Below are 10,798 nucleotides of genomic sequence, written 5' to 3' on the forward strand. Positions count from 1 at the left end.
CTGTTGCCCTTATCCTTCTAGGTGGTAGAGGTCGTGAGTTTGGAAGGTGCTGTTGATGAAGCCTTGGTGAGTTACTGCATCTTGTAGATGGTACACACTGCTGCCACTGTAATGAGTAATGCTGCCAAAGTAATGAGGAGAAGCACGCAATTGGACTTATGAGTACCATCAACCCAGCTGATGGAATTTTTCAACCTAATCCTCTGGAGCCAACAGTAATTAGCACTATGCCTACCCAAACAGTTTTACCACCAGGGCCTGCAAAGCAGAGCAGCGTCCATCAACATTGGCTGTGGGATCTGCTGTTAATGCAATGGGGAACCATCAAACACCAACTCCCAACAGTACAGGTAGTGGACAGTCAGCACCAAGCTGCAGCATCACTTCACCCAGTCATGTAAACCTGTCTCCTAATACAGTCCCAGATTTTTCATTTTTCATGAGTGCCCCATCATTGGGCTTCTCCATCATTAAGTATGGGGATATTTGTGGAGCCTCCTCTTCCATTTAGTTGCTTAATCGTCCACCACCATTCACGACAGCTTGTGGCAGGGCTGCAGAGCTTATTGATCGTTGATTGTGGGATTGCTTAGCTCTGTCCATTGCATGCTGCTTCCGCTGTTCAGCACGCAAGTAGTCCTGTGTTGTAGCTTCAGCACGTTGACACCTCATTTTTAGGTATGCCTGGTGCTGCTCCTGGCATGCCCTCCTGCACTCTTCATTGAACCAGGGTTGATTCCCCTGTTTGATAGTACTGGTAGCGTGGGGGATACGCTGGGCCATGAGGTTACAAGATTGTGGTTGAATACAATTCTGCTGCTGCTGTTGGCCCACAGTGCCTCACAGATGCCCAGTTTTGAGTTGCTAGATCTGTTCAGAATCTACCCTATTTAGCATGGTAGTAGTGCCACACAACACAATGGAGGGTATCCTCAATGAGAAGACAGGACTTCACGATACTGTCATGGACAAGTGCATCTGCGACAGGTAGTTTGGTGAGGATGAGGTCGAGTGGGTTTTTCCCTCTTGTTGGTTCCCTCACCACCTGCCACAGACCCAGTCTAGCAGCTATGTCCTTTAGGACTCGGCTAGTGGAGCTACAAGTCACTCTTGGTGATGGACATTGAAGTTCCCCACCCAGAGTGCATTCTGTGCCCTTGCTACCCTCAGTGCTTCCTCCAAGTGGTGTTCAACATGGAGGAGCACTGATTCATCAGCTGAGGAGGGACTGGGGTGGGGGCACGGTGGGTACGTGGTAATCAGCAGGAGGTTTACTTGTTCATGTTTTACCTGATGCCATGAGACTTCATGGGATCCAGAGACAATGTTGAGGACTCCCCAGGCAACTCCCTCCCGATTATATACCAGTGTGCCACCACCTCTGCTGGGCCTGTCCTGCCAGTGGGACAGGACATACCCAGGGATGGTGATAGAGGTGTCTGGAACTTGACCTGTAAGGTATGATTCTGTGAGTATGATAATGTCAGGCTATTTGACTAGTCTGTGAGACATTTTGGCACAAGCCCCCAGGTGTTTGTAAGGAGGATTTTGCAGGATCGACAGGGCTGGATTTGCCATTGTTGTTTCCAGTGCCTCAGTTGGTGCCCGGTGGTCCATCCGCTTACCAACTTTCCTGTAGGGGTTTGATACAACTGAGTGGCTTGCTAGGCCATTTCAGAGGGCTTTCAAAAGTCAACCGCATTGTTGTGGGGTCTGAAGCCACATGTAGGCCAGACCAGTAAGGTTGGCAGGTTTCCTTCCCTAAAATGGCATTAGTGAACCAGATGAGTTTTTACAACAAGTGGTGATAGTTTCATGGTCACCATTATTACTGAGGCTAGTTTTTAAATTCCAGATTTGTTAATTGAATTTAAATTCCACCAGGATTTGAACCTGCACCTCCAGAGCATTAGCCTAGGCCTCACGATTACTAGCCCAGTGACATTACCACCACCACCACACAAGCCACTAAGAGAAATTCAAAGCAGACTTTAAGAGCTTTAACGCCTCTGCATCGCCAGATGTAGAATTAAGTGTAGATACTGTGATTTGTTATCGAATTTACACATGCACATTTCTGGACAACCCACTCAGATAAAGGAACTGTCTGCTCCTAAACTGGCAAGTCAGGTTGACATAGTAATAAGGTTTTTAAAACTCACTTGAGTTTACACAGTGCCTTTTACGACCTCAGGATGTCCCAAAGCATTTTACAGCTAATAAAGTATTTTTGCAGCAGCTGTTTCCATCTCCCTTTCTGTGCCTCTATATCTTTGTGCCTCTGTGTCCAAAAAAACAGCTGCCCCTCTTTTGTACCAAGGTGTGAAGCCTGTCACTTGATTTTCAATAGGTTTCGATTACAGGTTACACATACCTGTCTCTGGACAGAGTTTAGTATGATCACCAGCCCCCTATTCAGGACATCCTATTTCACTTTAAATTAAAGGAGACAGTTTAAACCATAAATGTCTTATAAAATCTTGCATCCGTAATAATATTTACTGGACATCTAACTCCCCTGTTCTTCTTCAAAATAGCGTTACGGGGCATTCTACTTGCACCTGAGAGGGCAGACAGGGCACCTTGGTTTAAAGTCACACCTGAAAGATGGCACTTCCAACAGTGCAGCACTCCCTCAGTACTGCACTGGAGTGTAAACTGAGATCTTTGTGCTCAACTCTCTGGAGTGAGTCATAAACTCCGAACTTCCTGACTCAGAGATGAGAGTTCTGCCAACTGAAATGGACACCTATGAAAAACAATGGATTCCAGAAAAAGCAGCAAGTTTGTTTACATCTGTAAAGAGAAAGATGAGTATATGTTTTCATTTGAGAGAGAGTCTACACCCAACACCCATCTGTCTCTCCCCTGTTGCTGACTGGTCTGCCAGCTATTTCCAGCACCTTCTGTTTTTATTTCAGTTCCCAGTATTTGTAGGGAGTTTTTTTTGTTAACTCTTGGGCATCATTGGGGATTGATCCTGTACCGGGAAGAAAACATAGAGAGGAAAAGGGGAAATGCTGAAGGTATAAAAAACCGTAAGACAGAGGGCAGGATTTTACAGGAGCGGGATTTGACATTCCCGCCGAGATCAGTGGAGTTTAGAGTGGCTCGCATCCCTGTCACCACGGGGCCATAAAATTCCAGCCGGATTCTCAAAATTGAGCTCTGGCAAACTAACAAGCCATTCAGAAAAATGGCCCAAAAAGGCACGAAGGCAACTCCTTTAAGGGAAAAGATCATAAAGGAGAAAAGCTCAAATTAAACTCCTGGGCGAAGTAAGGGGAAGATGGGCTGAATTTTCACTCAGCTGCAGATAGTGCACTAGAGGCAGGTGGGCTTACAATTTCCCACTGCCGGCCAGTGTGCTGGTCTCCCGCCATAGGTCCATCTCCGGGCAATTTTTCATGGAGGCAGGGTTGGAAGGGTGATAGCTACCTGCCAGCAAGTGACAGGCAGTCAATTAGACCAATTAAAGGGCATATTAAGGCCAATCTCCACAGACTGACTGGAATTTACCTTTCGGCATGCATGCCTTCCACTGAGGCCAAAACATGGCCGATGGATGGAAGTGGCTTCCTGGTGGCAGACTGGGGTAGGTGGGAGAAGCCCAGCACAGCAAGGAACACCCCCACTGCACCCACCATAGGGCTACAGCTGTGGCCACTGTCCGTGCAGTGGAGGGGTTTCCTCTTCACAGCAGCAGCCGCTGTGGCCGCTGTAATTTTAGGTTTTTAAAGAGTTATCAGAGAGCGCCTCCATCTTGAGGCTATCTCATGTGCCCCTGCCTTTCTCAGGGAGAGGGGCTGCCAATCTGTCCCTTGGATTGGTTTCCAACACCTCCTGTGTTGGGACCCTGGGTCCCAATGCCGCCTCCTGTCGGTTCCTGACTCACATCTCCCGACAGCCCGATTGGGACCCACAAACCAAAATCCAAACCGTAATCTCGGTGTTTTGGGGAGAATCAGTTTCATTAAGGAAACGGCAGGATTAACTCACAAAGCGAAGACTGGGTGGAATATAAAATGAAGAGTTGATTAATTTTAATGTTAGGTGTTGGAAATGTCAAGCAATTTGAAGATTGAGTCTGGAAACTAAAAGAAAAGAAACCAGTGAAGTGGAATTAATACTCAAAAGCAGGGTTGGCAGATCTGAACACCAGAAAGTAACTAGAAGAAATGATTATGATCAGCTGTGATGATGAGTACAAGTCTGGAACTTTGTAACTAGATACTTTCTCAAGCTGAATGACCAGCTGCCTATTTCCATTGTTTTTTGTCTTTCCTGCATTTGCAAGTATTTATTTTAATTTATGACAGGGATCGATGGTCTATTTAAGACTCAACAGGGCTGTACCAAATTCAAAGCTTCAGTTGAAAAGAAACTGCCTCTTTAATGCTAGCGAGGGCTTTAAATGTCAAAGACAGAACTCCAGGCTCCGTATCACTCTCCGCTGTTAATTTTCCCTCCTACCTTCGTCCCAAGCCAAGGTCAGAAACTTGTGATTTCCATTGCTGCAGGAGAGAGAATCTGGCTCTGTGACTTTAGCTTTAACTGAAGCCCTCGGGGCAGCTCAGAAGGGCCAGGAAAATGTGCTTCTGATGCCATTGGCTCTGCAGGTTGGGCAATTTAGATTACGCGTGTGAGCCGACCGTACATCTGCAGTTAAACATGTTTCATTAATGTCAAACCGGTTCTGCCAAGGTGGAGTGAAATGGAAAGACTATAATAAAGGAAAGTACAAATTGTCAGAGATCTTTCTTCCCTTTTATAGGAACAAGTGTGATCACTCACGTGATGCTCGTGGATGTACAAGTCAGCAACAACAGCAGCAATTCGAATTTAATAGCACACTTAATGTAGTAAACAATCCCAAGGTGCTTCACAGGAGCGTTATCAAACAACATTTGATGCTGAGCTAGGTAAGGATGTATAGGTCAGATGGCCAAAAGCTTGGTCAAAGAGGTGGGTTTTAAGGAATTTCTCAAAGGAGAAAAGAGATGAAGAGAGACAGAGAGGTTTAGGGGAGTGAATTTCAAGCTGAGGCCATGGAAGCTGAAAGCTACGGCCGCCAATGGTGGACCCAATAAAATCAAGAGGCCAGGATTAGCTGAGTGCTGATATTTTAAGAGAGTTATGGAGCTGGAGGGGATTACAGAGATTGGGAGGGTGAGGCCATGGGGGGATTTGAAATTAATTTAAAAATGTAGAGTTGCTTGACTGCGAGTCAACATAGGTCAATGGGCGCAGGCATAATGGGAGATTGTTGTGAAACTAGGGTTCCCAACCCTCCAGGATTGGTCTGGAGTTTCCAGGAATTGAAGATCAATTTCTCGGACACTGCTGTGTGCAACCCTGGAGAAAAATCACTGGGACGTTAAACAAAATTGTTCTCTTTTCTTCATACCCTTTGAACATTTCTCTTCCCCAGTTTTAAAAATATTGAAAATGGGAAAAAAAGCTGTTTGGTTGACAGCCAAGCACCATCCAATTGGGTAATAAAAGTCTCTTTGCTTTCCAGTTAGTGTAGGGAGGCTGTGCGTCACAAATATGGGTGTGTTGGCTGACGAATGGCTGGAACATGGGGCAAATCATGTGATGAAACCTCTAGGAATACATTTAATCACAGTTGGCAACCCTACCTGAAACACTAACTCTGTTTCTCTCTCCACAGATGCTGCCAGTCCTGCTGAATATTTCCAGCATTTTCTGCTTTTATTCCACACTCTCTCTTTCTCCCTCTTACATTCTTTAACAATTTTCCTTGAACTCTCTTATTTTCTGCTGAGTTTTCAATTACATCCTGCCCCTGACATTTGCCATAAACCTCCATTCCCTGTTTTATTTTAACCTCTATTTCCCTCACTGTCCAGGGAGCTCCAGCTTTAGCTGCCTCATCTTTTTTCTTTATGAGATTATATTCGGTACCTGAACTATCTCTGCCTTAAAGTCCTGCCATTGCTCACTTACTGTCATCTTTGTTTCCAGTCCACCAATGGGAGGCCAGCCAGAAGGGCATTGGAATAGTCGAGTCGAAGGGTAACAAAGGTATGGATTAAGGTATCAGCAGCCGATCAGTTGAGGCACAATCCAAGACGGGTGATGTTATTTATTTGGAAACAGGTGTTCTTGGCAAAAGGAGACGCTTTGAGGTCTGAAGATCAGCTCGGGGTCAAATACAAGATCAAGGTTGCAAACAGTCTAGTTCAACCCTAGACGGGGGCTCGTGAGGAGTTAGTGACTAGAGAAGGGATTTTGTGGCAGGGTCTGAAGACGTGGCTTCAGTCTTTCCAGTATTTAACTGGAGGAAATTTCTGCTCATCCAATATTGGATATCAGTCAACGGTTTGACAAATCAAACACAGAGAGGTCAAGAGTTACATTGAGAGGTGAGGTGGAGCTGGCTGTTGTTGGTGTTCATATGGAACCTGAGATTGTATGAAAAGGGATCTAGCCTTGTATTTACGGTGCAAAATGTCCATGTAACTTAACTCGATGACCCAGATAATGAATCTAGTATCTGAAATCAGATTCCATGAGTGCTGCGATCCTGTCAGGTACAAGGCTAATCCAGAGAAAACTAATATTAAGTGCTGAATGTCACACCCTTAAAGACACTGGTTTTGATTGTGCTTATCCTCAGGGCTATTTTCCAACTGGCAACCTGTCTGCACAAGGCAGGTGAGCAAGAACAATAGCTTATTTTAGTCATAAAAAGGTTCATTTTGAACTCATTACACCATTGCTACCTGTCCTCAATTCAGCTGATGCACAACACAGGCTTGTGAAGTGTGGCCTTATTTTCACATTGCTATGCGCATTATAATATATTATTTATATACGTAATTAAATAATTTATCAGTTGTAAAACAGGAAACAGGTTGTATAGTTAAACCCAATTGATTACTACTCTCGTCTGAGATTGAGTAGATCAAATTCTTAATTTGTGCTTTCTTAAAATACAAGGCAGAATTTTCTTGTTCCAGTGTCTGTACTGCCCAGGTTTATTTGGAAAGAGCTGGAGAGTGGGGCTAATTGGATTCCAAATTGACCTGAGTGTTAAGGTCTATAAACCGTTGGTGACACTAACAAGGCCCATCCCAAGTTGCTCTGAGAAGGTGGAGATTGGACTTCTCCTCGAACAGCTGCAATCCCTGTGCTGATGGTGTTCTTTTTATTCATTTACGGAATGTGGGCATCACTGGCTGGGCCAGCATTTATTACCCATCCCCAATTGCTCTTGAGAAGGCAATGGTGAGCCACCTTCTTGAACCATAGCAGTCCCTGTGGTGTAGGTACACCCACAATGCTGTTAGGGAGGGAGTTCCGGGATTTTGACCCAGCGAACGACGATATATTTCCAAGTGAGGATGGTGAGTGGCTTGGAGGGCTACTTCCAGGTGGTGGTGTTCCCATTTGTCTGCTACCCTTGTCCTTCTAGATGAAAGCGGCTGTAAGGTGCTGCCTTGGTGAGTTTCTGCAGTGCATCTTGTAGATGGTACACACTGCTGCCACTGTTCATTGGTGGTGGAGGGAGTGAATGTTTGTGGATGGGGTGCCAATCAAGCAGCCTGCTTTGTTCTGGATGGTGTCAAACTTTTTGAGTGTTTTTGGAGCTGCACTCATCCAGGCAAGTGGAGATATTCCATCGCACTCCTGACTTGTGTTCGCACAATGATAAGTTAGGGAATGCCTACCAGCAATGCTGAAGGAATAGTGTACATGTCCAAATGAGGATAGTGTGTGACTCGAGCATGAATTTGAGCAGAGTCCCCATATTGCTCAACATTAAACCTTGGAGGGGCATTGCTAACTGCACTCATATGATGTTTTTCCATTTTCCATGTCAGAGCCCTGCCTGTATCAGATTGTGATTATTGTCCAATTATAAGCAGCTTTGTTTCATGGGCTTGTACTACAAGGAGGAAAAATGTTGACATCTCTCCTGATCTATACTTGCTACTGACACCAGCGAAATCTTTTCATAAGCTACAACACTGACGTCTACCCGGCAATGTGGAAGTTCCCCTTCAAGCCACTCACCATCCTGGCTTGGAACGATATCGCCGTCCCTTCACTGTCACTGGGTCAAAATCCTGGAATTCCCTTCCTAACAGCACTGTTGGTGTACCTACACTGGTCTGCAGCGGTTCAAGAAGGCAGCTCGCCACCACCTTCTCAAGGGCAATTAGGGATGGGCAATAAATGCTGGCTAAGCCAGCAATGCCCACGTCCCATGAATGAATAAAAAAAAATCTGCATTGGCCCAACACTCATATGCACCAATTCACACTTGTGTCCATAATCATATTGAGTTCAACAAAGCTCAACCTAATTATTTCACACAAAGCTATTACTAAACTGAGTTGAGGTGTTATCAGTGATATGATATCATGCACCGGATACCGATTGTTCTCATTGTTAAATCTTGTTTACGGCCCGACCTTGATACTTGGCCAAATCGGAATCTAATTCAGGATGGTGGCCTATTGTTGTGAGGACTGTGAAAAATGGAAAACTGGGGGAAGGAGATGAAAACTCAATTTTGGGGTCAAACGTCAAACTAATATTAGATTCCTTCCAAGTAACTTTGTCTTAATATAAACCTGGGCATAATTACGCTGTACTATAGTGGAAGTCAGGAACACGTCCCACCTACTACAAGTGGAACTACTTTTGAACTCTTAATTGTAGTTGTTATTTGTACTGATCAATCTAAGGATTGCATTGAATTTACAGAATAAATAGGCTATTTTACCCAATCAGTCGAAGCCGATATTTTTGCTCCACACAATCCTCCCTCATCTAATTTAACTGCATATCGCTCCAGGGCTGAATAATACAGACATGGCACCCCCACCTGGAAACCATGTCAGTGCGGAGCTGACATGCTCCACGCTGACCCACTCCGCGGCCCTTAAGTGCTGCAGGGTGGACTAATGAGGGCTGAGTGGCACTTCTGCTCTTCACTGGGACAGAAGCCCTGCCTCTTGAGCTGCCGGCCAATCAATAGTCGTTGCCAGGATTACTGGAGAAGAATGGACCCCAAGGAATTGGATCCCCAGAGCAGGTAAGTCCGGGGTCCTGGGCCAGGTGGGGTTTGGGTAGGTTAGGGAGAGGGGCAGTGGGAAGGGAGGGGCTGGGTTTAAGGGAGGGAGCAGATAGAAAGGAAAGGGGGGGGGAGTTCAACTGAAGGGCAGATCCCGAACAGTAACTGCCCCCCTCCTTCCCGCCCTTTAACCATTTGAGGTACAAAATCGGGCTTCCCGCTACCACCCTACCACACACGCCAAATGTTTTATGGTGTGGGCAGATTATTATCAGGATCAATCGGCTTGATAACAAACCTAAATTGATCCTTAATTGTTCATTTAAATATAGCAGGAATCGGCAGCCCACCTGCCCCCTCCCCCACTCCGTTATGGGGGATGAGCTCGGGGGGGGGTTGGTGGGAATTTGGTGGGACGGGTGCCCAACCCATTTGATGTGCTGCCCCCTATTTTACATTTCTCTCCTGCCCCATGGGGAACACACCCATCAGGGGAATATAAAATTCAGCTCCTTTTCTTTTCTCACTTATCTAGCTTTCCTTTTAAAGAGCGTTCTTGGTGACAAATGAAAGACTCTCCATGCTTTAGGGGATTAAGTTACAAAGAAAGATTAAAACAAATGAACTTAATTTTGTTGGAGGAATAATAGAGGAGGGACATAGTACTGGTTTTTAACATATTGAAACCTATAGAATTAGACAGCGATTAGGAAAGATTACAGGGTAGCAGACAAAGAAGTATATTTTGACTTTATGAGATAGTGTAAAACAGGTGCTAACGAATCTTGTGTTCTTATGAATCTCTCCTGATCTGTATTGCCATTGATGTCAATATAAATAAACATGGGGTGAGGCTTAATGGTCACTGCTTTACTAATACCCATTTTACACAATCACAAAGTCAAAGGCAAAATCTACCCCACATTGCTACTTGGCACTTTTGAAAAAAAGGATATTGAGAAGCAGGGATTAAGGGAGAAATGAATCACAGAATCAAAGAATTTTAACAGCACAGAAGGAGGCCATTCTACCCATCATGTCTGCACTGGCTCTCCAAATGAGCATTATGGCCTAGTGCCATTGCTCTGCCTTTTCTCCATACTCCTGCACATTGTTTCCATTCAAATAATCATCTAATGCCCTCTTGAATGCCTCGATTGAACTTGCCTCCACCACACTCCCAGGCAGTGCACTCCAGACCCAAACCACTTGTTGTGTGAAAAAGTTTTTTCTCAGATCACATTTGCTTCTTTTGCAAATCACTTTAAATTTGTGCCCTCTCATTCTTGATCCTTTTACGAGCGGGAACAGTTTCTCCCTATCTACTCTGTCCAGCCTCCTCATGATTTTGAACATCTCTTTCAAATCTCCTCTTAGCCTTCTTCTGTTCAAGAAGAACAGTCCCAACCTTTCCAATCCATCCCCATAGCTGAAGTTTCTCATCCCTGGAACCATTCTTGTAAACCTCTTCTGCACTTTCTCCAATGTGTTCATATACTTCCTATAACGTGACACCCACCACTATACACAATACTCCAACTGAGGTCTAACGAGTGTCTTAAATAAATTCCATATAACCTCCTTGCTCTTGTACTCTATGCCCCTATTAATAAAGCCCAGGATATTATATGCTTTATTAACTGTTTTCTCCACCTGTCCTGCCACCTTCAATGATCTATACACATATACACCCAGGTCTTTCTGCTCCTGCACCCTCTTCAAAATTTCACCCAGTATTTTCCATTGTCT

At 44.9% G+C, this 10,798-nt stretch overlaps 1 long non-coding RNA gene across 1 annotated transcript in view; it reads left to right on the plus strand.

Moving 5' to 3' along the window:
- The window catches only part of LOC144691800 (uncharacterized), a 78,564-nt gene extending 70,466 nt beyond the window's left edge, over window positions 1-8,098 (plus strand). Inside the window, exon 3 of the long non-coding RNA XR_013579222.1 lies at window positions 7,990-8,098. This is a non-coding gene — a long non-coding RNA (uncharacterized LOC144691800). The remainder of the gene's footprint in view (window positions 1-7,989) is intronic.
- Window positions 8,099-10,798: the final 2,700 nt, after the last annotated feature.

This window comes from Cetorhinus maximus, chromosome 16 (genome assembly GCF_964194155.1).
Source record: "Cetorhinus maximus chromosome 16, sCetMax3.hap1.1, whole genome shotgun sequence".
NCBI lineage: Eukaryota > Metazoa > Chordata > Chondrichthyes > Lamniformes > Cetorhinidae > Cetorhinus > Cetorhinus maximus.